The sequence below is a fragment of the Aedes albopictus genome, chromosome 3 (genome assembly GCF_035046485.1).
Source record: "Aedes albopictus strain Foshan chromosome 3, AalbF5, whole genome shotgun sequence".
Classification (NCBI taxonomy): domain Eukaryota; kingdom Metazoa; phylum Arthropoda; class Insecta; order Diptera; family Culicidae; genus Aedes; species Aedes albopictus.
The window spans coordinates 186,863,096-186,879,843 of record NC_085138.1 but is presented as its reverse complement, the minus strand read 5'-3'; the positions used below and the strand labels follow the sequence as shown (position 1 = coordinate 186,879,843).

The following is a 16,748-nucleotide window of genomic DNA, read 5'->3' as shown; positions in this document are numbered from 1 at the left end:
GCAATGCTTTGTACATCTTCTTTTTTTGAATCGCTGAGAAATTACATCTAAATGATAATTTCCAGGAATTCTTTGATGGGTATCTTTAAAAATCTTTGAATTTTCTAGCAGCATTACTGCAAAATATGGTTAAGTGCTTCTTTGTGGGATTCAAGTATCCTGTGGGAAAAAATGGGCTGAATTTGCAATGGAATTCCAGCAAAAGTTTTTGAATTCCTAGTGAGAATAGACGTCACATAATAATAAATTATCCATGTAGCTGAAGCGTAAATGCGAGTGTATTCGTTAAAACCATGCTGGAGGTGATTTCTAGCCGGTCACTATTAATTTCTTTTATTTCGTGGGCCAGAGGTATATGTGCGTCTATTAAACAATGCACAAATAAAAATGGTCATTGAGGAAGTTTTAGTATGTTTAAAAGCTTGTGCTGCTATGGGTAATCTTGAAGGTATTCATGATTGGACTTCTTAAAGATTTCTCGGAGACTGAGATGAACCAGCCTCGGGCTGAAAATCTCATAAATAAAGACATAAAAAAAAAATTCTCGGAGATAATGGTGAAAGAATTCCTAGGTGACATCTTGGAGAATTTCTTGGCTTCTGTGTTCCTCTAAAATTATCTAGAAGAATTCCAATCGCTGGAGGAATTCCTCTAGAAATCTTTCAAATTATTCAAAAAATCTACAAGTAATCCTAAAAAAAACCCTGAGGTGAATTCCTGACAAAGATTATGAACGGATTACTGAAAATTTTGAACTATTCGCTTAATAGTTTTTTGAAAAAATCCCGAGAGAAATTTCGGAAGAAACCATTACAGGAATTCTCGGAGCAATACCTGCAGGAATCTCTGGAGAAATTTCTGAAAGTATACCTGGAGGAATCCGAAGAAAAATTATGCGAGGAATTTCAGGAAAAAAAAAACTGAAGAATCCGCATCAGAAATCCCTTTAGAAATAAATAGAAAAAAATTTCGATGAATCCTTGGAGGAATTTCTGGACACATTCCTGGAAGAATCCATGTAGGAATTCTTCGAGAAATCACAGCAGGAATTCCTAGATGTATTTTCGGAAGAAATCCTGGAGAATTTTCTGGACAAATTTCTCGCGGAATCCCTGGAGAAGTTAATGGAGAAATTTCTGAAGGAGGCATCCCTGGAGAAAGTCCTGGAGTACAGCCTGGAACATTATAAAAATTTCTGAAGAAATTCCAAGATAAATTTCTAGAAGCATTCCCAGAGGAATTTCTGGAGGAATTTCAGGAAGAATTCCAGGAGGAATTCCAGGAGGAATTCTTGGAGGAATTACTGGAGGAATCTTACGGAAGAATCCTTAGAGGAATCCCTGAAGAAATTTGTGGTTTATTCCTGGAAGAATTCCTGGTGGAATTTCTGGAGGAACCCGTCAAATAACTCCTGAACGGATTTCTAGAAGAATCCCTGGAATTCAGATTCATGGATTAATTGCTGGAGGAAACCTGCAAGAATTTCCGGAGGAATCCCTTGGAAAAATTCCTATAGAATTTCCTGAATAATCTCCTGAAAGAATATCTGCAGCAATCTCTGAAGGATTTCCTGCAGAAATTCCTTGAGGAATGCTGTAGGAATTTCCGAAGAAATTCCTGGAGGGATTCCTGGATCAATTTCTGAAAAAAAAATCCTGTAGGAATTTCTGAATAAATACCTGGGATAAATCTTGGTGGAATTCCTGGAGGAGTCCCTGGAGAAATGCCTCGATGAAATCCTGGAGGAAGACCTGGGATAATTCCTGGATAAATTCCCAGAGAAATTTTTGGGGGGATTTCCTGAAGGAATCATTGGAGGATTTCCTGGAGGATTCTTGAAGGAATTGCTATATGAATTCCTGGAGGACTTTCTGAAGGAATTCCTGGGGTATTTCTGAAGAAACCTCTTAAGGAATTCCTGGAAAAATTCTTGGAAAGAACCCTGGAGGAATCCCTGGAAGAACCTCAGGAGGAATTCATGAAGGAACTTCCGGACAAGTTTGTCTAGCAGGAATTCCTGGACAAATCTCTATAGGAAATCTTGGAGAAATTCCATGGAACTATTCATGGAGGAATCCCAGGAGGAATCCCTTAATCAATTCTTTGAGGAATCCTTCAATGAATTCCTGGAAGAATCTCTAAAGGAATTCTGGAAGGAATCCATGGAGAAATTTCTGAAGAAATTCCTAGAGAAATTCCTAGAGGAATTCTGAGACGAATTTCTGGTGGAGTTCCAGGAGAAATTTCCAGATGAATTTCTGGGGGAGTTCCAGGAGCAATTTCAGAAGGAATTTCTGGAAGAACTACTGGAGGAATCATCGGTGGAATTTCTGGAGGGATCTATGAAATAATTCATGGAGGAATGTATAGAGGAAACCGTGGAGAAGAAATTCCTGGATTGAATCTTGGATGAAACCCTAGAAGGATTTCCTGGAAGAAACACCTGTGGTAATTCCTGGTGAAATTCGTGGTACTCCTGGAGAAGTCCCTGGAGAAATGCCTGGATGAAATTCTGGAAGAATGCCAGGAGGAATACCTGGAACAGGGATGGGAACACTCACTTTCAAAAAGTTACACTCACTTGCTATTTTCTCAGCTCAGCAGCGTGCAATCAAGAAATGATGTATGGACGACTTTTGTATTATGGTTTTGTCTAAAACTTTGCCGAATAGAGTAGGGGTCGCACACGCATACCAAAGTCGTGACAGAGTTGTAAAAGCGACTCTCCACGAGGTGAGTGTAATTTACATTCACCTCGTGGAGAGTTGCCTTCGCAGCTCCCTCACGACTTTGGTATGCCAGTGCGACCCCTACTCAATTCGGCAAAGTTTTAGACAAAACCACAATGCAAAAGTCGTCCATACATCGTTTCTTGATTGCACGCTTCTGAGCTGAGAAAATAGCAAGTGAGTGTAACTCTTTGCAAGTGAGTGTTCCCATCCTTGACCTGGAATAATTCTTGAATAAATTCCGGAAAGAATTTCTGGGGAAATTTAAAAAAAAATCCCTTGAGGATGTCCTGGAGGATTCCTGAAAAAATATTTGAAAGAATTCCTAGAGAAATCTTAGGAGGAATCCATACAGGAATCCCAGGAAGAATTATGGGAATAATTCTTGGATTAACTCCGAGAGGAATTCTCGGGGGCTTCTTAATGAATCCATGGAGGATTTTCTAGATAAATTCTTGGAGAAATTGCGGTAGTAATTTCTGAAGAAATCCTGGAGGAATTCCTGGAGATATCCCTATAGAAATCACTGGGGGTACTTCTGGAGGAATACCTGAAGAAACCTCTGGATAAATTCCTGTAGACAAGCCTGAATCAATTCCTGGAGGAATCACTAGAAAAATTCCTTAAGAAATCCATGGAGGTAACCCTGAAGAATTTCCTTGATGAATCCCTGAAGTAATTCCTGGACTAATGCCTGGAGCAATCTCTGGGTAAATTCCTAGATGAATTCCTAGTGGAGGTTTTAGAAGAATTCTGGAAGGGACCTCTAGAAGAACTCCCGCAGCAATCTCTAGATGCATTCCTTCAGAAATCCCGGGATGAGTCCATGGAGAAACTCCCAGGAGAAATTTCTGAAGAAACCTCTTCAAAAATTCCTGGAGGAATGCTTGGAGAAATTTTTAGAGAAATTCTTGGAAGAATCCCTGGAAAAAATCTTGGAATATTCCCTGGAGGAATCCCTTAAGCAATTTCTGGAGGAACCTCAGGAGGAATGCCTGGAAAGTTCTGAACAAATTCCTGCAGGAAGTTTTGGACAAATTCCTTGCGGAATCCCAGGAAGAATCGCTGGATAAATTTGTAAAGGATTTTATGGGAAAATTCCGTGGAGCTATCCGTGGAAAAATTCCTGGAGGAATTCTTGAATGAATTCCTGGAGGAATCTCGAGAGAAATTTTGGAAGTAATAACTGGAGGATTTTCTGAAGAAAATCCAAGAGAAATTTTCCGAAGAAATTCCAAGAGAAATTTCTAGAGGAATTTTTCCATTCCTGGAGGAATTGCGGTAGCAATTTCTGAAGGAATTCCTATGTGAGTTCCTGGAGGACTTTCTGAAGGGATTCTTGGGATAATTGTTAAGAAACCTCTTGAGGAATTCCTGGAGACATCCTTAGAGGAATTTCTAGAGAATTACTTGGAAGAATCCCTAGGGGAATTCTTGGAAAGAAACCTGGGGGAATCCCTGAAACAATTTCTGGAGGAACCTCGAGAGGAATCCCTGGACAAATTTCTATAGGAAATCTTAGGAAAATTCCGTGGAACTATTCATGGAAGAACTCCAGGAGGAACGCCTAAATGAATACCTTGAGGAATCCCAGAATGAATTCCTGGAAAAATCTCTAGAGGAATTCTGGAAGGAATCCATGGAGAAATTTCTGAAGGAACTCCTGGAGAAATTTTTAGAGGAATTCAGAAAGGAATTTCTGGTGGAGTTCCAGGAGGAATTTCTAGAGGAATTGCAAAAGGATTTTCTGGAGGGATCAATGAAATAAATCGTGGAGGAATGTGTAGAGGAAACCCTAAAGAAGAAATTCCTGGATTAATTCTTGGAGGAAACCCTGGAAAAATTTTCGGAGGAAATAATGAAAGAATTCCTGAATCCATTCTTGAATAAATTCCCGGAGGAATTCCTGAGGAAATACCTGGGGTAATTCCTGGAGAAATTCTTAGTAGAACTCTTGCAGGAGTCCCTGGAGAAATGCCTGAATGGAATCTTAGAGAACCTGGAACAATTCTTGAAAAAAAGTCCGGAAGGAATTTCCGAAGGAATTCCTTGAGGAGTTCCTGGATGAATCTCAAGATTTATTCCTGATGAAATTCAAAGTTCGATTTCTGAGGGAATTCCATGAGGAGTTTCTGAAGAATTCTTAGGGGAAATACTGAAGAAACCGCTGAAATTCCTGAGGAAATCCTTAAATCCTGGATTAATTCCTGGGGGAGTTTCCAAAGGAATCCCAACAAGAGTTCTTGCAGGAATTTTTAAAATAATCCCGGAATTCGTTTTTGAAAGAATAACAGAAGAAATTTCCGGTGAATCCCTGGAGGAATCCTTGAAGTAATTTCTGAAGAAACCCGATGAGGAATCCCGGAAGCAACCCCATGAAGAACTCTTTATGGAATCTCAGGAGAGCTTTCTTAGCGAATACCTGGAAGAATTTTTGTAGGAATATTCCTGTATAAAAAAAATGAAGAAAGCAATGTCTGCAGTAATTGTTGAAGGAATACTAGGGTTTTTTGAACAAATTTTTCAAGCAATTTTTGGAGTAGTTTTTAATAATCTTTAAGTAAAATTTTCTAAAATAATTTCAGGAATACATTGCTGCAGATATATGTACTTCGAATCATTCCAGATGTAATTATTTGAGCAATCTCTAGTGGAACTCTGGAAGGCATATATGGAGAAATCCCTGTAGAAATCTCTGAATACCTGCAAAAATACCTTAAAGGATCTCTGGTGAAATTCGATAAAAGCACTGGAACAATTACCGGATGAACCTCTAAAGATATCCCAGGACAAATCCCCGAAAAAATGTCTAGTGGAATCCTTAGATGAATTCTTGATTGAATTTCTGGAAGAAGCCATGATGGAATCACTGAAGCAGGCTATGGAAAAAAATCTTGGAGGAATTGTTCGTACTCATATAGTTTACGAGACTATGAACAAATCTAAAACAGTCATTTTGATTACTCAAAACTACAATACCGATTTGCATGACATATCGGGCGACCATCCCGCTTAAAATTCATCTCAAGTCAGGCCCCCCCTGGGCCCCGGCAGGAAAAAATCCTAGCTACGCCAATGCATTTCAGAATATAATGATGAACAATAAGAAATTTCATAAACTTACCCGACAGCCTCGAGAGTTAGGTTCCATTTAAAGGTTGTATAGTTTGCTAATTTAATTGCATTTCGTTGAACCTGTAATTAGAAAAAAAAAAAGATTATAGATAAATAGTGTACACAGTTCGACACAAAATGTTTTCAGCGACTAAACTAATTAACTGAAATTAACTATGTAATATTTTTTTACTTATTTCATGTCTTACTTGACTAAAGAGCCACACAATTAATACAGAATCGGTGACTCGTTTTCCGTTGAATCAAAGTTGATTTATTTTTCGCAAATTTATTTTTTGTGCAACAATTGGCTGGTATATTCATGAATCATAACCTCTGTTTCCGATGGAACAACGGAAATGGCATCATTTCATACTACCATCGCTCAAAACTTGAATCTCGTTTCCCATAAAGTCTCGCTGGTCATGCATCCCATAGTGCACATAACCCCACCCATAATAGCATCGATTAACGGCATTGACTAATCACACGTTACGGTTACGGGGGGCATTCGATCCTCCACCATGGACCACACAATAGAAAGCTGATAACCTTCGAACAGGAAAACCACGGTGGCTGCAGCGGTGGGAACATCTGCTCTCGCGATTAAAATGCTGCCGAAAAAGCATGTGTTGCTGGCTGCTCTAAGATATCGCAACTGTAGCAACAATAGCGCCAACAATCCCGACGAAATATGGATGATGATGCGGTTGCTGCTGCTGAACTCCAAAATGCGCACTGCTAATGATGCCAAAATTTAAAACTAATCCATTTGCCGAGGGGGCTCACCTCAGCTCAGCTCAGCGGAATCTTGGCAGCTGACCCAATTGACGTAGAACGGGCATCGATGGCGGCTTCACACGGGATGAACTCGATTCGTTGATGTGTAAGGAACGCTTTTCTCTCGAGGCCAGATTGGTTTATGCAATCTTTTCCATTTATCACGAGCAATGTATTGATTGCGGCTACTGGGATATGCGGGTTTGTGTCTGAAATGTCTTGATGATTCAGTGTTTATGATAACGCAAGTATGAAATAAATTCTCACGATATGTACAAGTAAGTCCTCAGCCATTCATATTGTATGCTCATAAGTTATTGATGGGCTTGCCCGACCAAATCGGTAGGTCGGTTTAACCAGGAAACCCATTAACCTAGATACCGTCCGTGGTACCTGCAGCTTATTTACGGTTCAATCAGTACGTTTACCGCTGTTATTTTATCCGTCACCCTGCTTACGTTCTTCAAAACTATAAACAAGTCTCGGCGCTGCGCTGCGCAGTCGGTGCTCCAGATGCAACCCGGTCGATAAAAAAAGCCTCTTCCAAACTTCCTTTTATAAACATTCCGCGGCCAGTTGTAGAACCAAAGACGAAGGCTCTTGCCCAGTAGCTCATAATTAAGCTAAGTGTGGAAGCCAAAGCAAGGCGGTCACCCGACCGTTTTTCAACTAGCTGATCAAGTTCACACCTCCAACCCGTACAAGGTCCGTTGAGGACCCAGCCGAGGCGGTAATTCTGGAGCAATCATGGTCCCTGCGCGCAAGTGTTTCAAGTGTCGTCGCTTGCCCCTTGGAGAGCTTCTCACATTTCCTGGCCCAGTAATTAGCATGGGAGCTTCGAAGAATTTCTGCCGCCCGGCACAGAACCGGGTTTGGTGGTCGGTAGGTTGTTGCGACTGCGAGAGAGACAGAGAGTTAATGGTAGCTTCATCTGCTGCTGTGTTCCATGCGAGAGGTGACGAAAGATTGCCGATAATCGATCGCTGGACGATAGCAGCACAGCTTCCCAATCTTTTACCGTTCTAGCAGCAGCAGCAGCCGCAGCAGCACCACCACCACACTACACCGTAATAACCGCATAATATGGTTTACCTTTTTTGCACCCATCAAGCATCATCATGTTAGTGGGCAAGTTCACAAAGTTTAGCAGCAGACGTGCTCGCTCCCAGCGGGATCATCAGAGGAATCGCGCCGATCGGTCGATGAGGATGGCGATAAGGGTGCGCGGTATGTAAAAAACATCTATACAGGCTGTACACCAATCAACAGGCATATATTTATCTTCTTGAATATGAACGTACACTAAAATCTCTTTTATACACTTTTACGTTATTCATCTTTTTATGCCCTGCATGAAAAGAGGGCAAGCTACTCAGTACCAATATTGTGAATAAACTGATTACATTCATTCGAAAAGGGTATTCTGCTTAGAGGGTACGAAAAATCGGTACAATATTGTGCATAATAAAATTTAATAATGACGGTAACTATTGCAATTGCGGTCAGGGGTGTTTATAGGAGAGAATAAAAGGAGGCTACAGGGGTGATTCAGGGGGTCCCAAGGTGTTTCAGTGAGGTACCAGGCGATCTCAGGTGGGTTTTCGGGGGCCTGAGGGAGTTTTCGAATGCATTGCAGAGAGTCTCAGAGGATTTTCCACAGACTTTGGAGGCGTTACAGGAACGTTTTGAGAGTTTCGGAGACTCTCAGATGCGTTACATCGGTATTTCAGGGAGTGTCAGAGTATTTTTGGAGGGATTCAGAGCCGTTACGAAGGCGGTTTCGGGGGTTTCGGAGGGTCTCAGGTGCATTGCAGTTAAGTTCGAGGGGATTTAAGGAAGATTTTGGAGGCATTTCAGGAAGTTTCACGGATTTTCAGAGACTCTATCACAATATCTTATGAAACCATCTGATTGGGACTCTGACCTGAAATGCCTCGCAACGCTCCTGAACCCTCCGTAATCCCATTGAAACGCCCTCGAAATCAACATAATTAATTTAAAATGCCTCTGAAACCCTTTTGGACGCTTTTAATAGGCTCCGCAAATCCATTTGACGCGCCTGAAAATCCCTTGAAACGCCCCTGAAGTGCTGTCAAAGGCCCCTAAAGCCTCTAGGAACGCCCTTAAAATGTTCCTGAAACCCCTTGAAACACTCCGAAATGACTCAGAAAAGCCTTGAACCGTCCCTCAAACCCCTTGTAACGCCATCTAAAAGCTCTGGAGATCCCATAAATTGCCCTTAAAACCACTTAAAACGTCCCTGAAACCCCCTTAATACTAATGAAATGTCCCTGAATTCCTCGTAATCCCATTGAAACGCCAACAAAACCTGACAGAACGCCTTAACAGGTTCCTGAAACAACCCCTTGAAACGTCCATTAAGACCCTTGGAACCCCCTCTCTGGGAACTTTCCGGTAATCACCTTAGCCCCATCTCAAATTTCCCTTTTTACAACTTCTTTAACCCTCGAGCGATCGCGCTGTTGTATTTTGTACAACACGTTGAAAAAATCTCGCTTTTTGTACTCAGCATTAGCGTGGTGATGGCGCAGGTAGTCAACCGCGCGAGTTACGGAAGGTTAATGTATGCACATTTTTATTTTTTGCACCCCCAGTCATATGCATAAAAAGATATTCCAGTGTATAACAAAATCATCCTGCTGAATATCATTTGTCTACTCCAAGTGATTCGTCTTCTCAGATTTGTAGCAGTGAGTTACTGTACGAACATATGTTCTTGTAAATGCCCACACACATTTGAGATGCCCTTTCTGAAAAATACTTGCACTTTATTCTAGCCCTGTCTGCTGTTGGAGGATTTTCGTGGCCCGTTACAACAGATTGGGGAACCACTGAATTTTGCAATGTCATTGAATTCTTGGTACTGCTTCTATGGAGACGTACAATACAAAACACATTTTATTTTTTTTCTCACATGCTCGGGCCTCAAGAAATTGGCGTTTCCCGTGATCCCATATTTGGAATCACTTTGTAACACTACTATATTGGTGATATTATTTCTTAGGATGGCCAAGAAAGCAGAAGCAGATGCAGTAACAGAAGTATAAGTAAAAGCAGAGGCAGAAGAAGAAGCAAATGCAGCTGTATGTGGATGCAGATGCAAAAGCAGAAGCATAAAACCCGAATGAGAAGCAGATATAGAAACAGATACAGCAGCAAGGGCAGAAGCAGAAGCATCGGTAGAAGCAAAATAATAGAAGCAGAATTATGAGGGGAAGCAGTAGTAGAAGCAGAAGTAGAAACAGTGGCGGATTCAGAAGCAGAAGCAGAAGGTTAAAAAAAGAAGAAGATGAAGAAGGAAATCCTTCAAACATCTTTGTGGTTGTAATTCCACTCTTTCAGAAATTCCTTTACGAATGCCTTTAGTTTTATTTTTAATTCTTTACTTAGGAAACTCTTTTGAAAATCCCTTCTCTTCTGAAATTCGCCAGGAAATTCGTTCACGGATTTGTCCATGAATAATTTTAAGAATTTTTCAACATCAAAATTCTCAAATTTTTCTGGGAATTGTTTGAGAAACTCCACAGGAATGTTCTTCAGAATGGTTTCTCTGCATCCACAAGAAATTCTTTCAATTTTAAGTATTCCTTCAGAAACTTCCAAAGTAATTCCTAAAATTAAAATAATAATTTCTTCAAATTCAGTTGGACAACTTTTTGAAATTCATGTAAAGAAAATACAATTTTAATTTAAATTTTAATTTAAGAAGTGACGAAAACATGCAATTTTTTTATTCACAAAAACCCAGGTTAATCCACCTAGTGGTGATAGTGCCTTTCTCGTCGAATATGTACTCAACATTTTTTCCGGCCATAAGCCGAAGTGTTCCTAAATCCTGAGAATACTCTAGAACGGAATAAATCTCATTTTCTTCTTTTGTCACAGTGCTCGTTGACTCGTCAATGAGGGTTAGAGTTGATAAAAAATAAATGTATTTGATGAAAAAATTCTTTAAAAAATTAAGCAAAACCGCTTAAGGTGAAACTGGAAGCATTTCCTAATTTTTTTGGTTTTCTGATTTTTTATAAAATAACGAAGCAATATTTTCAAAATCGGTTTTCGTGCACATGTTGAGTATTGATCAGGGTTTATTCTGATTTAATTACGCGGCATAAAATGTTTCTCGTTTTTGCAGAAACCATTTTTTGTGAAATTTTGTTCAAACATGGTTTCTGCAAAAACGAAAACATTTTATACCGCGTAAAAAATCAGAATATACCCTGATTCATACTCAACATGTGCACGAAACCCGATTTTGAAAATATTGCTTCGTTATTTTATAAAAAATCAAAAACCAAAAAAATTAGGAAATGTTTCCAGTTTCGCCTTAACTCATCGGTTTTGATGAAAAAAAATCGTCTGGAAGACTCTAATTTCACTTTAAAATTGATAAATCTATTAGTTTATTTATTTGTGCACTTCTTCAAGATGTTGAATTCCGACCAAAATTTCCAAGGGGGGACCCCTCTGGAGAAAATCAAAATTTGTGTCAGCCTCATTCAGAAAAGCAACAATTTTATCAATTCCATAATTGAATTTGGAAACTTATTGATGGCTCATATTCCGACGCTATGCTAAACGTATGGGCCGAGCTGAAAAATATCAAATCTCTCAGTTGACTGCTTGATCACCTTCACTAGCACTGGATGCCGATCATTATCAAGACATTTCGGCAATTTTTTTCTGCGCACTTTAGCCTATATTTTATTATCATTAGTTATAAGATTCATGTAAAGTTTGACAAAAAAAAAAGTGCAAGCAATCGAAATTTCCCCTATTAAAGCCCATTCAAATTTCTACCGTGTTACAGAGCGGGAGGACTCAACCAGTTGCATCAAAATTGTTCGCAGTAATTTTAGACGCAGAAGGGGATTGGTGCTATAAAATTTAATGACGCCTCAGAAATCTAAAATGATGTAGTTTGACAAGATCGCTTAAATTTTTATCAAGATTTTGTTCTTTTACACATATTAATCGCTTGCATCGATTTTGTTCACCTGCGTAATTTCAGCAATGGATCCAACCCTGATTCTGTAACTCTGCCGGTAATCTTAAGTGTGGTCAGAGACTATTTTCTTGCTGCCCGTGTAACTGGTTAACGAACATTTTTGATTATTTGATGTTTCGCATGCATAGGTTTGGTTTTTTAATTGGTCACTTCCGACGGGACACCTGGAACCGGTTTCGGAACACAACCGGTTTAGATACGGTATGAAACTGTTTTCTTGCTTACCGTTCATCTGGTTATCGAAAAACCCCGCTCTTCCATGTGTCACATGCATCGGCTTGGTTCACTTTTTTCAATTGGCCACTTCCAGCGGGACAGCTGGAACCGGTTCCGGAACACAACCGGTTCAGATATAGTCTGAAACTATTTTCCTGCTTACCGTTCATCTGGTTATCGAAAAAGCCGCTCTTTGATGTGTCGCATGCATTAATTGGCCACTTCCGGCAGGACATCCGGAATCGGTTCCGGAATACTACCGGTTCAAACATGGTCTGAAACTATTTTCCTGCTTACCGTTCATTTGTTTATCAAAAAAGCCGCTGTTTGATGTGTCACATGCATGGGTTTGGTTCACTTTTTTAATTGCCCACTTCCGGCAGGACATCCGGAACCGGTTCCGGAACACAATCGGATCAAACATGGTCTGAAACTATTTTCCTGCTTACCGTTCATCTGGTTATCGAAAAAGCCGCTCTTTGATGTGTCGCATGCCTGGGTTTGGTACACATTTTTAATTGGCCACTTCCGGCAGGACATCCGGAACCGGATCCGGAATACTACCTGCTTACCATTGAACTGGTTATCAAAAAATCCGCTATTTGACGTGTCGCATACATGGGTTATGTTCACTTTCTTATTTGGCCACTTCCGGCGGGACACCCGGAACCGGTTTCGGAACACTACCGGTTCAGATATAGTCAGAGACTATTTTCCTTCATCCCGTTCATCAGATAATCGAAAATGCCGTGGTTTGATGGGTCGCATGCATGGGTTTGTTGTATTTTCATATCTGGCCCCTTCCTGGGGTACCGGTCCGGAACACCTAAATGGCCATAACTCCGGAACGGCTGGACCGATCTGAACCATTTTCAATAGGAAACAATGGGACAATGTACCCCGTCGAATGAACCATCGGTCGTTGAAATCGGTTCATATTTACTATCTAAAAATGAGGTGACCTTTTTGTACACATACACACATACACACACACATACATACACACACACATACATAGTTAGGCAGCAGGGACAGGAGTCCAGGGGCTTGACGAACCCCCCCTCTGCGAGTCGGGTGGGAGCTTAGGAATTATTTCTTAAGCGAAAAAACTCCATACATCCGTATGGATTACCACCTTTGGCACTTCTCTCGAGAAGTGACCGAGCTCCTCCCAGTTAGCTCAAGCAGAGGATGCCTAGGATGTGGTGGGGGTTCAACAGTGGGCTCTGTTGGATCTCCATAAAAAGCCACACATCCGTAAGCAACTCCGTACAAGCGACCTGGTACCGCTTTCAAAGTGCCTTAGCCCAACAATTGGAGTGCCAACCGGCACATCAGGATCGATGCCAGTAACATCCTGATTATGGTATACTGGTGAAGGCGTATAACAACGGACATGTTACGAATCATGGATAGGATGGCGATGTTGGGCTGACAGGCGTGTCATTCTGCTCCCTGAGTAAGGAAGGGTGATACCGACTTGAAACGGCGAGTGGGCTCATGGCGCGACTGCCTCCGTCCCGGTAAAACCTTGGCAGGCCTCCGGATACGTTCGAAATCTGTCCATCAATTCTGATGGGTACGTAGGTTCGGATGAATCATTCCCGATCTATGCTGATCTGGCACTGAACCCGGCCCCCATAAGGGTCCGTGTCAACCCTAGCATGGCCTCACTGCCTGCAGGCATAGACGCTTGCAGGTATAGATAACCATGGGATCACGAAGGCGACTACGTACGGCGGATGGAGATAGCGGCTCGGAGGGGGGACCCTGAAGAATGGAAGAAGATAAAAGTCAAAGCGAAGTAGGAGCGGCAAATCCGTTTGTCAGAAGGAATTTAACGCGGACACCACCGCCGCAAACCCAACAGGTGCAAACGCAGCTCGAACAAGAGCAGGAGCAACAGCAGCAGCAGCAGCAACAGCAGCAGCAGCAACAGCAGCAGCAACAACAGCAGCAGCAGCAACAGCAGCAGCAGCAACAGCAGCAGCAGCAGCAGCAACAACTGCAGTTCAGTGTGTGGACAAAACCACCAAAACAACCGAGGGTGGAGGCAGCCAAAAAGCTAGTGGACGAGCTTCACGAGTATGTCGACAAGAGAAGCAACGTCCACAAAGACATCAAGGCGTTGGTGATCAAGATCCAAGGCGCTCTTGGATCGGCTGTAAAGGAGTGGAAACACGTAGTTCAGAGAGCAGAAGCAGCGGAGAAGGAGTTGTCAGTGGCCAAGACTGCCATTGAAGCAAGTCGCGCGGCGGAAGCGCGAAGGGCAGAAGTCAACACGGTTGCGAATGAAGTGAACGTAGCGAGAAGTATTCCCCCAAGGATGCAGACCACGCCTTACTTCACACCGAAGAGGCAAAGGGCATCGCCTGGAGATGCTAGGCCAGGTGGCTCCAAGAAACACAAGGAAGCTAGTGTCACTGAAGTCCAGCCGACTCTCGAAGCAACTGACGAGGTAAACAGCCATAGTTCTTGGCAGGTCGTCGGTAGAAAGAAGGGAAAAGCGAAGAAGAAAACCAGACCCGAAAAACCTAAATTGGTCAGGAGGAAGAATAAGGGCGAGGCTCTTATCGTTAAAGCAAGCGGCGACTCGTACGTGGAGGTCTTACGTGCCATGAGGACGAATCCGAACCTCAACGAGCTAGGAGCAGACGTGAAGAAGATCAAGCGTACCCGCAACGGAGAGATGATCCTCTTGTTGAAAAAGGAACCAAAAGCTAGCAGCGTTTCGTACAAAGAGCTAACCGAGAAAGCTTTGGGCAACATGGTGGAAGTGATAGCCTTGTGTCCAGAGGCGACTATTACGTGTAAAGACCTGGATGAGATCACGTCGGAGGAAGATATAAGGCTTGCTTTGAAAGAGCAATGTGAGCTGGGAGAAGTCCGGATGTCCATCCGCATACGAAATGGACCTTCCGGTACCAAGGTGGCAGCGATCAAACTACCGATTGATGCTGCCAACAAGGTGCTGAGGATAGGAATCGTGAGAGTAGGCTGGTCCGAGTGCCCACTGAGTGTCTCTGAACCTGAAGTGTGCTTCAGGTGTCAAGAGTTCGGGCACATCGCACGGTACTGTAAAGGGCCGGATAGAAGTAATCTATGCAGAAGGTGTGGAGAAGAAGGCCACAAAGCGCAGGGCTGCAGCAAGCCTCCGAAATGCCTGATTTGCGCAAACACGAAGGATAGCAGCAACCACGCTACAGGAGGCACGAAATGCGCGGCCTTCAAACGAGCGAGTACAACGAAACCCCAGTGGAGATAGTACAAGTAAACCTCAACCACTGTGATACAGCCCAACAGTTGTTGTGGCAATCAGTTGCGGAACACAAGTGCGATGTCGCTATTATCTCTGAGCCCTACCGTATTCCACCAGGAAATGGGAACTGGACGTCAGACAGAGCTAAAACAACAGCGATATGGACAGTGGGAAAATACCCCTTGCAAGAAGTGGTGTATACCGCAGATGAAGGCTTCGTGATCGCCAAAATTAATGGCGTTTTCATCTGCAGCTGCTATGCACCTCCAAGATGGACAATAGAGCAGTTTAACCAGATGCTGGACAAGCTAACTGAAGAGCTAACGGATCGTAGACCTGCTGTTATAGCCGGTGACTTCAATGCTTGGGCGATCGAATGGGGCAGCCGCCTTACAAGTCCAAGAGGGAGCAACCTCCTAGAGGCGCTTGCCAAGTTGAACGTCGATCTTGCCAACGAAGGTACTATCAGCACCTACCGTAGGGAAGGTCGAGAATCCATAAAAGACGTTACTTTCTGCAGCCCTGGACTGATCAGAAATTGGAGAGTGCACGAGGGATATACCCACAGCGACCATCAAGCAATCCGATATCGCATTGGGCGCGATCCACAGGTGGTATCAGGCGGAGCGCAGGTAAATGAGCGGAGGTGGAAAATCGCGAATTTTAACAAAGACGTGTTCGCGGAAGCGCTGCGGCTGGAAGCTGTAGTTAACCCCAGCGTGGACGAGCTGATTGCGCTACTATCACGCGCGTGCGATGCAACCATGCCGAGAGAGGGCAAGCCAAGACACAGTCGGCCCCCAGCTTATTGGTGGAACTCGAAGATCGCCGACCTACGAGCGAACTGTCACCGAGCTCGGAGGAGAATGCAGAGAGCCCGCAACGACGCTGAAAGAGCAGTTCGCAGGCCAGCTTATACGGCAGCTAGAGCTGCACTTAACAGAGAAATCAAGCTCAGCAAAAAGGCATGTCTAGGAGAGCTTTGTCGGAACGCAAATTCTAATCCGTGGGGAGACGCCTACAGAGTAGCCATGGCGAAAATAAGGGGACCAGCTGTACCACCGGAAAGGTGTCCGGAGAAGATGAAAGCCATCGTAGACGCGCTATTTCCGCAGCATGAACTGACGGGTTGGCCACCCACACCGTACGGTGCTCAGGAGGAGCAGGAAGCGGAAGCTCGAATAACCAACGAGGAGCTGATAACAATAGCAAAAGCTCTTAAAACAAAGAAGGCTCCGGGACCAGACGGTATCCCGAACGTAGCGGTGCGAACAGCAATCCTAACGAACCCGGAACTATTTAGGATTACGTTTCAAAGGTGTATCAATGATGGCAACTTCCCCGACATATGGAAGCGCCAAAATCTTGTGCTACTGCCGAAACCAGGGAAGCCTCCTGGAGATCCTTCAGCATACAGGCCAATCTGCCTGTTGGATACTGTCGGCAAAGTGCTGGAAAGAGTGATCCTCAACAGGCTCACAAAATACACGGAAGGAGAGCACGGCCTGTCCGATATGCAGTTTGGCTTCCGGAGGGGTAGATCCACTGTCGATGCCATCCGAACGGTCGTGGAAGCAATGCAGACGGCGCAAAATCAAAAGAGAAGAGGTAACCGCTACTG

At 43.1% G+C, this 16,748-nt stretch overlaps 1 protein-coding gene across 5 annotated transcripts in view; it reads right to left on the bottom strand.

Annotated features, from left to right (window-relative positions):
• The window catches only part of LOC109429174 (serine proteinase stubble), a 555,654-nt gene that overhangs the window by 307,538 nt on the left and 231,368 nt on the right, over positions 1–16,748 (bottom strand). For all 5 annotated transcript variants that reach the window (XM_062856805.1, XM_062856807.1, XM_062856808.1 and 2 more), the window contains one exon: positions 5,854–5,924. The gene's annotated coding sequence lies outside the window, so the exon portion shown is untranslated. The remainder of the gene's footprint in view (positions 1–5,853; positions 5,925–16,748) is intronic.